Raw genomic sequence first — 17,824 nt, forward strand, 5'->3', positions numbered from 1 at the left:
AGTTTTCCTCTGAAACCATATTAGTAAGGAGCCATTTCTTTGTGATATTCTCTCTAGGTTCTCAAATCTGCCCCTAAGTATTTTGGAAAGCTTTGGGAAACACTTGTCATGCAGTGACCATATGTATATTTCCAGGAGAGGTACAATATTTTTGAGTTTTTATTTGGTTTTGTTTTGTTTTTCTCTCTGTAGGATGCATGGCATTGTGCACTTCTGTCATGTTTCAAATCTCAAGTTGAGATGCGTCAAAGAAGTTCGATTAAATTTAATTGGTGCAAATCTTGAAAGATCACTACAAAGCAGCCATACGGAAAGTGTTTATGTGTGAAGCACGTACCAGGGTATCTGTTTTACATGCCTGTTGAGTCATTATGACAGCTTCCATCTTTTCCCAGCCATAAAACGTGAGATTGCTGAAGTGTGAACAGATGTTAACCACTACAGGAAATGAACACTAAAATAACAAATGACCAGGATATATTTAAAAAGTTTTTGGTAGATCTGTACTTCAGGCATTTTGCGTGGATGATGTGGTTTCATCCCTGGGAGTCTGTTATTTTTCTCTTTGTATATCCCCGCACATACGTCCTTCTGTGCTTATTGTGTTTCTTGGTGGGGTGGGTGGGGGAAAAGAGGAGTTATGGAAAGTTATAATTATTCTAGTGACATATTTGAATGAGGAGGTGAAGATGTTGACATTGTCTCTTTAAATCTGCTTCTAATTTTGTAAGTGCCATATATTTGCGAAGTGCTCTATGCATTGGTAGATAGTCGTAGGATGTTTGTGTCTCTGTTTTCATAGTGTGTTACAAGACAACTCTCTATGTTAGGTAGATGAAGTGATTATTAGCTAATTAGGTGTACAGTATATTGATGTCATACACATTCTGGGGTCCCGTTGGATGAATGCTTGTGTTTCAAATTGATTGTAAAAAAATCAAAGTGTGATGTCGTTCTCATCGGGGAATCCCGCTCTGAGGGCTCGAGTCTGACCCTCATGTTTTTGATTTCAAGTGCGACCTTTCTGCACAACGGGGACCCTATGTGTTTACTTTGTGTACAGTGGAGTTTGTGATGAACTTAGTGGTTAACAATGCCATCCCTATCTACGATGTAGCTTGTGTTTACATGTCTTTACTCAGCACTGACCATATCGGCTTTACATCCAAAGATACTGGCATTTTTGTATGTGTCACCTTTCTTTCTACCGTTTGTATATACTTATATATATATATATATTATATATATTTACATTGTATATGTGTGTGGTATCATAATGTGAATCAGTTGTAGGAGTTCTATATGCATGTACAAATATAAAGGACTGGCATATTTTGATGCGGGGCAACTGACGACAGAAATACGCGAGATCAGCGCTTGTGCAAATGTACAGATAAGATATGCCTCCCCCAGTGAAACAGAAGAAAGCTTTGTTATTCTTCTTTTTCTAAATGAGAGGATTTTTTTGTTGTTGCTGATAAGTGTTTGTATAATGTACAGAAGGAAGCAGTGTGTATAAATGTGGTTCCTGTGTGGATTGTAAATATATACATATTTGAAAATATACATACATATCTATATTGAAGAAAGAGAGACACTAAAATGTGTTTATACAGCTCTGAAATTGATCATTATAACATGCCATGTGATGGCAGTATGAGTGTGTGATTGCCTACTTAATGGAACTTCAACAAAAACAAAAAAAGACATGAAGGAAGAGAAAGGAGATGCAGTAGGTTCTCACGAAATAAGTGTTGTTGAAAAATGATGCGTTCTGATCTAATACTGCTTGGTTTTTGTCTGAAAGTGTGCGAGAAGAGATTGATGATGTTATCGCACTATGTCATGCTAATGGGGCGATCGGTTTGATTTTATGCAGCACGACTATTGCTAAAGTAAAGGTCACCTTCCTGGGGTAGTCATGCACAAGTTAGTTCTTGTCAAGTCTTGAAAATAATTGGTTCGTCGTACCCCGTACAGAAGCCCCTATGGTAGCCCTTACTGCCATGGTATTACCACGCTCAGTTTGCAGGCGCGTTGAGACATTTTTTGATTGAAGAATCGAAACCTGTGTTGCGTCTTACCGCCTAGACATGTGGACTGGTGGAAAAAAGGGAGGGAAAATTTGAGAAACTCTCTCTTGCACTGCGTGCAACAATGTCCCTGGGAATAACAAATGTTTTTGAACGAGAGAAGTTGTGTTAAAATGTCCTAGGTTTTGTCACAAGGGACAGCAGCCGTATAAACCTGTGGACCATGTGAATGTTCAGAATTGAGGGTCATACTGTTGTTTTAACCACGAACAAATCTCTGGCAGCACCAGACAGAGGGATCTATGGCCTGAAGTAACTGTGATTTTTCTGTGACAACACAGATGTATATTTCAATTTCCTGACTGAGTTCCCATGAATTACTCTAAAACACGATATTTTCACGTCATGAAATTTTCGTGAATTGGGGCTGACGACCTTTTTCGCGGCATGAAATTCTCGCGAGTTGCCTCTAACATTCAATACATATAGTGTAAACAAGGACTTTGCGTGCATTTTGATTTTGTGAATCTTCGCCCTTGCGAAATCCGCGAATTTTAAATGCACGCGAACATTCCTCGTTTTACAGTAACTTGCCGAGCACATTTGGCCTTTTTTGAGGAATTTATAATTGTGTCAGGCATTTTGCTGACACTGTAGCAAAATGCCAGTTCCCATGTGATTGTGTATTAATTGCTAGTTGGAGCATTGTGTAAAATGCACTATATGTCACTATTACTTATGACAAGTCGATCACATCATGTCAAGGTCCATATGATGTAGGGGAGCTGCTGCCGACGAAGTGCTTGAATCTATTCTCAACCATCCTCCTCCCCTTGTGCTTACTTACATTGCTTCATGCATTTGGCATCAATGTGTATGCCTTACCAAAAATAAAGAATCCCTTTGCGAAAAACACATTCACGTGATTACAAATCGCTTCATAGTTGTGCTTTTCAAAAAAAAAAAAGAAAAGCGAAAGATATTCCAAGCCTTGATTTCCTTGATAAACTTCATTTAACTTTCCATACCAGTAGTTTCTGGCAATTGCCTCAGCCAACAACCAATCAATTATACAATTATTGTTGCTTGTTGCCATGGTAGTTGTTACTATTGTAAGCTATCTAAGTAATTAATCTACAATAATGCAATGGAGACTATGGCCTGTGGAAGTGCTTGCTCGTCAAAATCACATTGTTGTGTCATAAAATGCATAGTCTACTTGTACTTTGTCTACTTCAGAGAAACTCTGTTAAGATGGCAAATGATGAAGAAGTCAGAATGATCTGCTTCACAATGCCTCCCCCCCCCAAAAAAAAAAAAACCCAAAAATCCTTTTACATAAACATAGATTTTCATTTTTCTGTGTTGCTTTGTTTGAGTATTAAGATACCGGTTGTTGAATTGCTGCAGATTTAAAAAAAACCTGCATGAGCTGCAGTGTTCTAACTTATGTTAACATACACACACACAAAATAAAATCAAAGCGTGGGAAATATGTAAGACTTTCATGATGTGTAATTTGGATCCTAGCACAAAGCCGAACAAATCTTCTCCGAAAGACGGTTTTACTTCAGATACTCAAATTCTCTTTACTGCACCCTTCCTTTCAAACTGTTAATGATACAATTTGGTCAGTAGAAGTAACCCTTTGCAAACTGTACTTAAACCCCTCTACTGTGGTAGATATTTTGATTATTTATTGGGTAGTAAACTTATTGTTAGATTAATCCATGATAAAAGAATAATTTTGTGAGCTGAAGAACTTACTTTTTCTTGGAGATGGTGATCATTGTAATCTTTTTGTAAGCCTTGAAATATAGGAAATCGTTTGAAACTGAAATGTACTTTCAGGACGGACCAAAGAATTTTGTGAATTATTTAAATAATTTTTCTTTCTAAAGTGCAAAAATGTAGAAGGCATGACAGTATTTTACTCTTTTTTCCCCTCCCTTTTACATTGTTGTTGCATTCTCTCAGGGAAACATGTAAACACATTGGTAAGGTTTACTCTGAGTTTCTGCAAAGGAAATGCTTATGTTTTGATCAAATCATTTATCAGTATGGTTATAAACGTATCATAATCTTACTTGGCATGGGGTCCTAATATTTCTTGATATTGATGTGGCAGGGTTTTTTTTTCCTGCCGTGTTAATTCAAGAATGGTCAGTGCACTCAAAGCTTGAGGGTTGCTGATAGTGCTTTTATTATTTTCCCAATCTATCCTAGGCGCCCTGTTTTTCTGTACTCCTCATTCTTACAGTAAATACTTTCTATCTAAGTGAACATCTCAAAGCGTATTATGTAGCCACGCCCTTTGTATGTATTAGGTACTCCACTGTTCAGTATGTAAAGTTAAGGCTTCTCAGTTGTTGTTTTTGTTTGGTATTTGAAGGTAAGATGTTGTATTCAGATACTTCAGTTTGATAGAGATGAACTGTAATAGGATGAAGTGTTGAAAATGTAGAGAAGAATATGACGATGTATTTTGAGGAGTGATTGTTACGTAGAATGACCTGAAATATGCTCACAGCAGTTGACTTGTTCCTTCATTATGTCTGTTTTTTTTTTTTTGTTTTGTTTGTTTTTGGTGTTGATGCCATTTCTGTTTGATCTCTTAAGTTGCCAAACTCATTGGAATTTCGGCAGTTGAAGACTGAGGGTCCCTAAGCCAAGCCTTCTGCTCCTCTGCTCCTTGGGGGACAGAATTTTAGTACCTTATCCTTTCAATATTTTACCCCTAACAGATTCCTGTCAAGGGAAATGTGAAGTGAAGGAAAGGGAGTAGTGATGAAGAATACAGGAGATGTATGGTACATATTGAAAGACTAGCATTTGAAAGGGGATGTAAAAAGATTGATAGAAGAAGAGATTGGTAGGAGAGATATAAAGAGATGAGTATCTCAGTGAAAGTGCCAGTATTACAAAGATGAATATGCTGAGGTTTGTTCATTTTTTTTTTCTTGGTCAGAGAGTGTACCATCATTATTCCATGGGCATCCCTCCTCCCTCCCCCCCCCTTTTCTCACACGTGCAAGAAATGAAGTGGTAATGATTTCATGCATACCCCAGATGCAGGCTTTGATGTGGCCTTGGCTTTACGATTATGTTATATTGACTGTTGTGAGGGAATAGTGACCACCGTTAAAGAGAATATTGACCAAGATATTTGATGTGTGTGTGATTAATTTATCACAAAGGTGAAAGAGAAAACGCGAAGCAATGACAACTTAGCAGTTAAATCACCTCGATTCTCTTTCTGCCATGGCATCATAGTAGAGGGCAGGAAATAGACCAGTACAATAATTCATTGAGATAGATGCATTATTTTACCACAAATGGTTTCCATGACAACCTAACACTGCTTGGTAAACATTTCCATAAATTGGCCTACCGAGCAAAATATCATCAAGAGGCAACAGAGAAATTCATTTGCTTTCTTACTTGTCGAGATGCATTTGTTGGTACTGTATCATGTTTGCTGGATTGCTGTTAAGCTTGTGATTGAGGGAAAAACAGAATAATGGGTTTACTTGATAGCATTGGCATGCATGTCTAAAGAATCCAACAGAGTGTGCAGGTTGGCTTGGAGAAGTTAACCATTCATTGGGCATTTTTCAGTTATTTTGTAGGAATGAACATATGTGCAGTTCTTTTGATATGGAGTTCTCTGCATGTTAAGTCTGCATATTAAGATGGTTTAGTAGTTTTTTCCTCTTGTTCTTTGTCACAATTCATTATTGGTTTGTGCAGTACTGAGTATTCTTTCTCACTGAAAACTCTGTTGAAGCGTTGGATTGGTCACAGGACCTTCACATTGGTAAAAACACAGTAGAGTGAACTCACAATTTATATCTGGAATACTATTTTCAAAGGTTACAGTCCCATCAGTAGGCGTGAACGGATATGAAGACCTCAATGGTATTGTCTTGTCCTTTCCTGTATGATAGTACAGAAGGTCATTCTAGACACCTGTAACGCTCTTAAACTTGTAAAGTTTCATTTGTGTTGCTACATGATATGTTACATCAACTAATTTCTTAAATGAACCTGGTGTGGTTACCTCCACTGAATATATACAGTATATACAGTACATATATAATCTTTTTTTTTCCCCCCAAGCTAAGTTACTATACTCCTATAAATGATAGAGACAAATGTTGCAGTTTTGTTGATATTCAACTGATTACTGTATACGCTATAATTTTCGCGTACATAAATTTTCGCGAATTGCCGCTGTCACACATTTTCGCGAGTGGTTAAATTCGCGATTGAGGGACCAGAGAAAATATGAAGTAGCAAAGAAAGTGTGAATTTTCAACTTACTAGCAAATAAGAAAGATATTAGTTATACACTGCATGAAAAAAAAACTTACCAAACTCTGCGAACTAGTAAGTTAGAATTCAACATTTTTGAAGTGGTTAAGTCCATCGCGCTAGATTTCTGACGAGTGGTCCCCTTGCGATAATGGATTGGCTCTCTACAGTATTCGTAGGTAGACGTGGACATGCTATAGAAAACAAGCTTAGCCAGTATGGTCTGTTCGGTAAGCCAGGACATGGTATACTAGTACTGAAATGTTCGTATCATCAAGGCAAGGGATTCATTTTGGAAGGTAATATTTTCGCGTGTTGTTAATTTCGCGAATAGCTCCCGACTCGCGAAATTCGCGAAAATAAAACCCCCGCGAAATATATAGCGTATACAGTATGCCATTTTAGTTTCACATATAGTTCTTGACCAATGAACTACCAGTGGTTAAATGTACAATAACACATGACAAGAAATCTGTGAGGGACCAATCAGAAGTTGGAGCGAAGATCTGCCCCGGGAGACCAAAATTTTTCCTCAGTTGCTTGTTTTGTGACCCTGTATAAACAGCATAATATCGTATCTTAAAGAAGTCACACGTGAATGAGAATTTACTCGTTGCGGTATGATGTGGATTATTTTGACATTGTTTAGTTCACACCGTAGCTATGCATCAAAAACTGCTCGCGGCACATCAAAATCCCAGGCGCTGTTGCAAAACTTTGAAACCCACACGCCACTGTCTCATCACGTGCTAATGTTGAACAGTCTGGCGTGTGTCTGTAATCCGTGCTACCACTTTTCTGCTCATGTTGTGTTTATAGCAGCGGCTATAATGATGCAGTAATATCCTCTGCTTGTCATGTGCAAAAGCAAATTGTTTTGAGTACTGTAATAAGACTCTAGAAAGCAAGATCATGCCGTATGTAAGGGAGTATTCTCGCAAGCTACGCACCCAGTCTTTCACTATGGTGTTTTTTTGCGGATTTGATAGCGAATATTGAGGGCTCATTACGGTATTTTGTGTCTCATGCTTTCAGAGCATGACCAGTACAGAGAGCTGTATCAGGCAAAAGTATTATGTAACAAAGTCTTCTACGAAGCTTAAGATGTGCGACTAAGACATCGGTCAGTTGCTGGTATCGCATGGCTTTTTTTATCAATGAATGTATGAGACAAAAATTGAGAGCTTTAACCTATTGAAATATTTGCAGATGCTCCTGTAATATTCTCTCATCTTGAAATAAAGTACATGCACAGATATACATAGGTGGGACTATAGAGCACATTGTGCAGACCAATATTACTAAATCAGTACACCTATTCAATATTTAAGTGATATTAGTCCTCAACTTCCTTTTGTAACTGTGAGTCTACAGATTATGTATTTCAGCCAGAAATAACTTGCAGTCATTTTAATGGCATTTGATGAGCATCTATTCTGTGAGCACCGTTGAAAGTCCCTTTCTGTACATCAGCTGGTGTTGTGAATGTGCAAGCACATTTTTCTGAGGCAGAAAAGTTTATAGCTTCTGGGCCAGCTAGTGAAGAGCTGTGAAGACAATGTGGGTGATATATTAAGTTTCCTTATGTCTCACAATGATGATGCAACTGCTGTACAGCATGTCACACACATATTAAAGGCCATTGAAACATCTTGGGTAATATTTGTCACATTCACCGTCTTCATTTATGGGTAGTATATATGATATGCCATCATCAGTCGTGGCAAAATCTGTCATATGAGAAATGCATGAATGTAAAGTTAGCCTAACCACAATTACTAGGTACTTCAAATCCCTGTCAGTGATATTATCTCGGAGTGATTATAACTGAACACTTCCAAGAGTGATATATGCTCACTATGAGGTGTTCCGAGTTTTTGAAATATACACAAACTTGTCCGTGTCTGTATCTATTGCCATATATGAGGATGTTAAGAAATACTTTGTGGATCTGTCCAGTTCATCTTGCTGAGTGCAAGTGATGCAACAGAAGGGAAGAAAGTGTTGAAGATTCGAGTAGGTAGATTGGAGGGTACGAAATCGGTCGCCGATCATGTAACTTGCGCGTTGGAAGGCCACTGGTGTAAAAGCAAACTACATGTATATTCACGTAGCTTCGTAGTGCAATATTGTATAGGTGATGAAAGAGAGGTGATCGCAAGAGACTGACAAAATGGAATCAGCACTTCAGATGAAAAGATTTGGATGAAGCGAAAGATGATGTTGGACATATTCTCTGTTCATATCTTTACTGGGGGAAGGAGGAATTTCAACAGTTTGTTGTTTGTTTTTGTTTTTTGACTGTGTAAAGACTTGTCAAACTGTTGAATTGATACGAGTTGAAGTTGTTCTTTTTTTTTCTTTTTTTGAGCATTGTCCCCCACAAAAGTCAATGCATTTTCTGATGAAGTGATGAAACAGATTTGTTTATTTTTGTGTGATCTTGATATTTCTGCAATGTGTAAAATCTGTAAACTAATTTGAAAAAAAAAGAAGAAAAAAAAAGTGTGTTTAAAAAATGCTATGAAATAATAAAAGTCAGTTTTGAATGCTGGTTTGATAAGATATTGGTGTCACAGTGTTATTTTTTCCAGAACATTTTGTGATGTGTGTCTTGTCCACTGTATGAGAGAATGAGTTAGTTTCAATACAGAATATCTTTGTTGGTCTTGTGATATTGGTATCTGGACAAAATGCAAACAAGCATATTTTTCTGGAAGCTCATAATCAGTGTGAAATAGAAGAAGTGAGGTAGCTGTTTACGTGAATAAATTGAACAACATTGTTCCATGGCTTTATTAGGTGAGAATGCTTTGTGACCAGAGAAACCATTCATATTTAATGACTATAGTTCTTCAATTCTGCCTGTCTGTCTGTCTGTAGGAAAATGGAATGTGGTTGTTACAGACAGGTGGTCTCTAAAGCACAGGTTCTTAACAGCACATTTTCTTTTCAGGAAGATTTCCATTTGGTCGTTATGGGCAGGTGGTCACTAGAACAGGTTTCACACATACTCGTGTTTATATCTATATCTATTACATCTATATCTATATAGAATATATAGAACATATGTGAATATATATATCGTTGCTGGAGTGACAGGACCATGTATCTGCAATTTTGGTGAAAATGACTTTTTTTTGATTAATGGTTAAATAATGGGTTAAGTGATGTCCTGTCCAAATCCCAACTGTCTTACTCCCAAAATGAAGCCATCACGGCATGTCAAAGGAAAGGCTATCCCATTGGCCACAGTGCTTTGGCCGCCTTGTTTTTTGGCTCTCCTGAACATTTGACATTTTGTAGATACGAGGTCTTGTCACCCCAGCGACGATATATATATATATATATATATATATATATACATATATGAATATATATATACAGCGTGTCCCAGAAAAAACGAAACCGAGTTTCATTGCAATTCTTTGCGATCATAATCACATATTTGCTTTATGAGTTGTACATGGATTGAAAGATACACTTCTCTTCTTTCATTCGATGCACAACACGTTCATAATTCATGCATGACAGAGTTAGAACAATAGACACTGGTGCTACTAGAATTTCATTTGCACGAGCAAATGGCAACTTTGAATGAATTTTTCAGACTTTTCCAGCAGTCTTTTGCAAAAGATAGAGTCATAGCTTTACTATCCATTCTTTTTCCTTTCATATGATATCCCATGCGTGAAAAATGATCAACGCCTGCTCGAGAAAACTTAATTTGAAAATATCCTTACATTTTACCCAGATAGATAGATGGTAAAAAAGGAGCAGTTAGCTTTCCCGACTCCTGCCCGACTTGGCAGATAACAATGGCCTTCATGCTTCAATGAATTTCCACAAACATGAAGGGAGGGAGTAAAAGGGAATGTCACAGACGATTCGGTTGTGAATAGGGTCCTAAATTAGCACGAGATCATGAGCTTGCCTGACCATGCAGCTAACTACAGAGCAAAGGATGTTCATCAGCGGAATGTTTGGGAAGGTAGGGTGGGAGTAACGGACCAAAAAAAAACCTTCCGAGCCCCCCCCCCAAAAAAAAAGACAACTTTCAGCCCTGCAGTTGCACCTTTGAAATGCGAGAAGCGCAAGTTCAGTGATAAATAAAGTGATGTACCCTCTCTTTCTGCTTCGCCACCCCCCTTCAAAAACTTCAAAACCCTGTCAGTGATGAAGGACTAACCAGAGGGAAATGTAGGGAGGAATGAAAACAGTTAAAAAGTTTTGAGGTATCATCAAAATGTGTATCATTGTTGTAATGTTTAATTTCCCGTAGCCATTGGACTGCGTGCAGCCTGAGAATACTCGCGATATTAGTCTTCAATTATTATAAATAATTATGTCTCATAGCTTATTCTAAATAAATGACAACTAAGGGCTGTCCGTTTCATACAGCCTTCTCTGTAAATACCCCCGCCCCCGAACAACATTTACTGTAGCTCTGCGGTTGTTTTGTATGAATCCAATAGTGCAGATGAGCCCATTGTCTAATGCTAAGACGGGAGAGCTGAATGCTTGTTTTTTCGCTTATTCGTAGAATTGGTAGAAATGAAGCATGCTTTCATACAGATTTTTCTCAAGCATGCGTTATTCATATTTGATGCGTAAGGTCTCATATGAAAGAAGAAAATATTAATATTTGGGTTATGAACTTTGTTTTTCGAAAATGTAACGTTGTAAGTTTGAAAAATTCACTTAAAGTCACCATTTGCGCGTGCAAATGAAAATTTGATAGCACCACTTTTCATTGTTCTAACTCAGTCATGCATGAACAATGAACATTAAGTTGTACATCAAATGAAAGAAGAAAAGTTTATCTTTCCATTGATGTATATCTCATGGAGAAAATATCGATTTCGGGAGCCTCCCCCTTCGTCAGGGATGAAAGTGCTAATGAATTTTCACAGTGATATTAACAGTGAGGTGTTAATATCCTACTAGCGTGCGCAATCTCAGTGTAACCAAAACAAAAAATAATAAATAATAACAACAAACGCATGCTAAGTTGCATGCTTACGAGTGCCATACTTTACGTCATGATAGAGAAGACGTCACACTGAGATTGCGTGCGCTGCACAAGGGATCATGAGACAATAATAACAATAATAATAGAAGCGTCATAATGGCAATGAAGTGATACAATCTGAAAGTGCCAATGGATTTTCACAGTGATATTAAAGGCGCATAGTCCCGGTAGTGTAGAGGGGGCTGTTGATGATACTGCTGATCACCGTTAGCATTGATACAAAGATTGGCGAAGTTGAGCTGATACATATATATATAATTATATATTCATATATGTTCTATATATTCTATACATATATATTATATATATATATATATATATATGTACTGTAAAACATGATATATTCGCGGCACGAAATGGAGCCGACGGCCTTTTTTGTGGCAAGAAATTTTCGCGCATTGCCTCTTGCGTTCAATGCATATAGTGAAGATAAGAAATTTCGCGTGCATTTTAATTTTGCGAATCTTGGCGCTCACGAAATTCACGAAATTAAAATGCACGCGAACATTTCTCGTTTTACAGTATATATATATTTATATACTTATATATATATATATATATATATATATATATATATATATATATATATATACTTATACACACACACACACACACACACACACAATCCAGGGCATTACACTACCTGGTAAATACACTTCATTGTACTGTACTTCCATTCCCTTTGGAATGGTCTTTTAGGCAAATACAGAATCTGATTTAGAAGCCAGTTTGGAGTTATAGCTCATGTGCATATTGGTACAAATGACCTTTCGTTTTTCTCAGTTGGTTACTGGGTAATTCACTCATTTTCAAAGTGACAGTGCATAGGCCCTATAACTTGACAATTTATGGCATTCATTTTCACGGAAAGAATGAACTTGCGTAGACCAGGTGACTTGACTTGAATAGTCTGTTAATCATCACTTTGGGAAATATTCATTTCACTTCATTTTGTTTATTTGTTTGTTTGTTTTTGCATTCAAAGCAGTACACATTGCAACAATCTTTTTCTATTCCTATTGCCAACTACCAGGCTTGATTTCGGGTGGATGTACTGGCAAGCACCATTTATAAGGATTACATGAATATTCATTATTTCACAGATGCTTATCTCAGTGAATTTAAAATGCAACAGGCCTTTTTCTGCTCATGTGCAAACTGAAACTCCGGACTGGCTTATTTCTACTTGCCCAACTATAAAACTTGGCAGGCATGTTGATTTGTAGCACCCCAATTAACACTATATGTATGACGATAGAGTAATGATGTTGATACAGGAGCCCAGGATAGGACTACATGTATGAGGGATACCTACTGTTACGTTTTTGCAGTACAGTGTATTTGGGACTTTTTTGGCCAAAAATACTGCAGGTTTCATGGAAAACAGTGTTTTTCCAAAGTTGTATTACTACACACATGTCAAAGGTCATAACACTATTTCCTCTAAAAATATACCTTTTCAGCCCTCATAATGCTGCAATGCTGTTAACCCGTTCCATCCGGGAATCCAGTGGCCTGCATAATTGATTATTAAGTCTATGGGAATTTCAGAATACAGGATGGAACGGGATACTAAGGATGTTTCCTGAAGTGGGAAACAGTCTTTTTCATACACCGGCGCACTCGAATGGAACAGTTTACCAATAAACTTAACCCTAATCAGGCTGGGGGGGGGGGGGGGGGGGGGGGGGCGGAATCCGCCCCCCCTCGACGTTTCGCGCAATATCAGCGCGATAAGCTCCCGCCGCGATGTTTCATGACTTTTTTCTTTCAAGTATCGCGCAATTTTTGAGACCAAAATTGTTGCGCCCACGCGTACCGTTTTGACGCGACGCCCGTTCGAAAAAAATTTGTCAACCCCAAAATTGCTCCAAAATGTGATTTTGTGTACAAATCCAATGCAAATTGTGTTTTTTCAATTAATTCACATAAAAATTCATATCTTGACTTAGAATGGACGAAATTAATTTATTTTAGCGTAATAAAGCTTCGAAAAATGTCTGTAACAAATTTTGGCCAAAAAACAAACAAAAACAAAAGGTCGAAAAACAAGGAAATACATAAGAAATTCAAAAAACAATCAAATACATAAGAAATTAATTTCGATACAGATTTTTTTTTATCGTATGTCTCAGGAGAATGATACAAGAAACATTTTAAAAAAGAAATTAGCTTAATTAGAGCATTAATAAGTGATTTAGAGCCCCAAACTGATTTTATGCATAAATTACAATAATTAATTAATATAAAATATAAGAAAAATTTTTCGGAGAAAGCAACCATACATTTTGATAGTATACGTCGCGGGCGTCGCGTGTGCCAATTTTCGGCGCGATCACGCGTTCCATAGGCGAGATCTGAAGGGGGGGCGGAATCCCCCCCCCCCCCCCCCCCCCCCCCCCCCGATATAGCATACTGTAAAAGTGGTTTCTTTCGCGTACAGAAACTTTCGCGGTTTCCATCGGTGCCGACTTTTTCGCGTGTGTTTAAATTCGCGGTAGGTAATGATAGTGTTGTAACAAGCGACGAGTTCAAAACATTTTCGCGTGATGTTAAATTCGCGGTTCAACCTCAAAGCGCGAAAATAAAACCACCGCGAAAGAAACCACTTTTACAGTAGCCAAAAAAGCCCAGCCTGATAATAGGGTTAAGGCATGCTCCATCTAAACATTCGTTCTCAGCCCAATTTTGGAGGGCACTCCACTGTGCCCAAGTATAGTTCTGTTGTTGTTGTTGTTTTTTCTGTTTTTTTTTTCTTTCTGAGGTAGGGGAAATTTAAGGATATGAGGATGTAATGTGTTGCATAATATTTGTTAAATTTTGAGTTTGATATATATCAGTATACAGTATATTAAGATATATACAGATTTGATACTGCAAATTTGATTTTGATGTTGGTATTGTATGATTACCATGTGTTTATTTGTATGTATGTGTTCATGCAGGGCCTCCAAGAACAACAGTGTTTAACCCACTGCTGGAGCCACCCTGTGAAAATAAAACATATATAAATAGATAAATAAATAAATAAAAGTGTACACACACTCGCAGATTTTGTTAAAGGCAATTTTAGCACCGGCCATCACATCACACTGCATAAGAAAGTTGCCAAAGCACATTTAATAAGTGTTTGTGAAGCATCACATCATTTTATTAAAAAGAAAAAAAAAATACGACACTCTACATGTACGTACAATGCTGCATGTGTGCAGCGTTGGTTTAGATATAAGATACAATTTTTGTGACATCTCTATCTGAATTCAAATGCCTTCTCCATAATAAAGAATGCTCATGAAACCTGAAACAGGACCATTTCCTTGCTAATATTCATTGATCTTCCGCAAAGTATGAAGTGTGGCTTATTTCAAACTCTGGGGCCTGTTTCATAAAGATTGAACGCAAAATCAATCACAACTCTTTATGGAGCAGGCCCCTAGACAGTCAAACCAATACACCGATAAGGATTAAATAATAAAACATAGGCAGTAATAATGTAGCTCATTTTTATCTATTTCAATACATCTATAGTTCTTTGATAGCGTGCTATATGTAATGGTGGAAGGAATAATGCAAGGTATTGTTGTATAGTGCGCCAATGGTATTTCATCGACCTGCTAAATTCATTTGATTTATCAGATTCACCTATACTCAATTACAAATTCATAATTTTTTTCCCACAGCAATTTCAATTTCATCTGAGCAGGCTGAAACTATTCAAATCTAGCACTCGGAGCACGGCTATTCAAACACTTAATTTCTACAGATTGCATTTCTGTAGCTTTAACTGCACCAAAATATAGAGGATTCCAATTTGCAAGCAATACTCATAAAAGTAGCCTATTCTTACAAGTTGGTTGCATAAAAATGCATGTGAACTTAGTATACGGCACAATTCCTCCAAGCAGTCTTTTATACTTGTTAATTTTGTTTCTTCAGCTGTGAGGAATGAAAGATTTCATGGTGAAAACAAATGAACAATTGAAATACTTCATTCACTTTAAGGCTATTGACAGGAATTTTCAACTTGCCCCATGAATAGCTCTCGCAAACCATTAATTTGACAAAGTCCACACGCAGTGTTGCATGTCTGGGACTACAGTATAGGTACAAAAAAAACTGAGGTATATGTCTATGATCAAGTCAAATGTACAAGTACAATATAACACGACACAAATGTGACATGCTTTAATCACAAAACTATAAAATCAGAATCATATCTAGGCCTAATTTCACACTGTACTAGAAACGATCACAAGATACAAGTAGTGCAGTAACCATGGCAACAACTTACAAACAACCAATCAGCTGTTAGGATGAGAGACATTGCCATGGCAGCTGCAATCATTTTAAAGGCATAATTTACCATTTGCAGATGAAATAAAGACCCAGCATTTAAGCTTCAAAATAGTTCCAAAATGTTATTTAGGGATAGAAACAACCACTGTAAAAATGTAAATTAGTATAATCAATGTTTAAGTATTGTTAAATACACAAAATGTGAACAATACTTATAATAAAGATGTTTCCAGTCTACACCATCTACAGTTACGGTTTATTGAGAAAAATAGTGATATCTCCTTATATTTTAGGTTCTATTGCAAAATTTTTATATGGTAGGATGTTTTGTGATACAACTGACCTACACATACATGCATCAAATGTGATATCTTGAACATTTTTAAATTACTGCTCCCAAAGGTAAACAGGACCTATAAATTATAAACAATGATCACAAAATCTTCATAAATTAGTTTATGAAGCTATGCTAAAAGAAAACATAGTTTCCTCAACTGGAGGTCTGTTTTCTTTAACCCCCCCCCCCCCCAGCTCTCATTGCTGCACTGGTTCTGAGACAACTGCTGTAAAACCAAAACTTTTTAACCCGTTGAGGACGAGTCCCGAGTATACTCGGGCAGGTGTCTATGGGAAATGCGTGTTGTAGCAAAATCAGTCCGTCCTCAACGGGTTAACATGCATGAAACTTTCACAAATTTCACAAGGAGTCAAGATTTGCAAAAGTTAAATGCGTGCAAATGTTTTTGTCTACACATTGCACTGAATGCCAGTTGCAATTCGAGAATGTTTCTGGTTTTACAGGACTCTGTTTCACAATGGTTCCAAAAGAAGTACTGTAAAAGTGGAAATTTTTCGCGGTGTGGAAATTTCCGCGCATTTCGCGCAACCAGACACTAGTGCGAAAATAAAGGCACACAAATATTTTTGCATGCCATATGTTCCAGTAGTTCATGTCCTGATTCCGCGGAATTAAAATCACAAAAAAATCCATCTTACCCAGCCGAGTGCGAAAAATTACTCGTGCCAAAATATCCACTTTTATAGTATGCTGGCACCCTCTCCTTTTGCCATGACATTTGCTCCTACGACAGTTGCTCCCATGAAATATCTGCATGCTATGAACGCCAAACACAAAACCTATCCCAAAACATAATCCTAACCCTAATGCTAATCCTCACATGGAACTAAAGCTAAAACCCTATCACAACCCTAACCCATACCTGTCAACTGTACAGTTTTAATCTGAATATTCAGATTTTTCACTGAAAGAAAACGTATTAATTTCATTGTGTTCTGATTTGTTGGAAATATCTGTTAATAGTAAAGTATATCAAATTTATGAAAGTTCAGATTTTTAGATAATTTTTCTTTGCTTGTTCAGATTTATTAAGTCTCAGGGTTGGCAGGTATGCTAACCCTACAAAAGTCCTTGGAGGAAGCAAGGACCAGAGCAAGTGTCGGAGGAGCAAATGTCACGTAATCACATAAGCCCCTTGGATCACATTTGGCATCATACTTCTGCTGAACACACAAACTGGGGGGAATTTAATTTGGCAGGTGGAAATGGGGGGAGGAGGTAAAGCATGGTAAGGGGGTCTTCCTTTGTGAGCGAAAGCAGGAGGAAAATAGGCTGCTTTACATGTACCTTAGGACCCCGCTTCTCAACCAGTGGGCCGTGATGCTCTCTCTAGGGTGGGCCCCGATGTCAGCCAAAAAATAAACAAAGTATATTTGTATTATATGTGACACTGCACCTCAAAACAAACAAAAAGTCGCCACACATGAATTCTTAGTTAAGACCATATTCTGAAAGAACAGACTTTAAGCTTTAAAATGATGTATAACTCAAATCAAATGGACTCTCCTAACCTATCTAAATATTGTAAATAAAGCACAAACTCAGGAAAAGTGTGAACTGAGAAAAGAGGCTCTGAAGTACAGTGTCTATTCAAGCGCTTAATCTTTACCAAACCGTGCTGGCTGTGCGATTAATGGGACAAGAAACAGGAAGTAAACCACCAGAGTAACAACAATGAAGAGATTATCAGATTAAACTGAAATTAGGCAGGCCTCATTAACACATTCTGTCCATAATCAATGCCAACTTTCAAAGTAGTAGCACTATCCTTTCAAAAGTTATTAGAGTTGA

The sequence above is a fragment of the Diadema antillarum genome, unplaced genomic scaffold (genome assembly GCF_040938485.1).
Source record: "Diadema antillarum isolate AM-2024a unplaced genomic scaffold, OU_Dant_1.0 seq00000269_RagTag, whole genome shotgun sequence".
In the NCBI taxonomy this organism is placed as follows: domain Eukaryota; kingdom Metazoa; phylum Echinodermata; class Echinoidea; order Diadematoida; family Diadematidae; genus Diadema; species Diadema antillarum.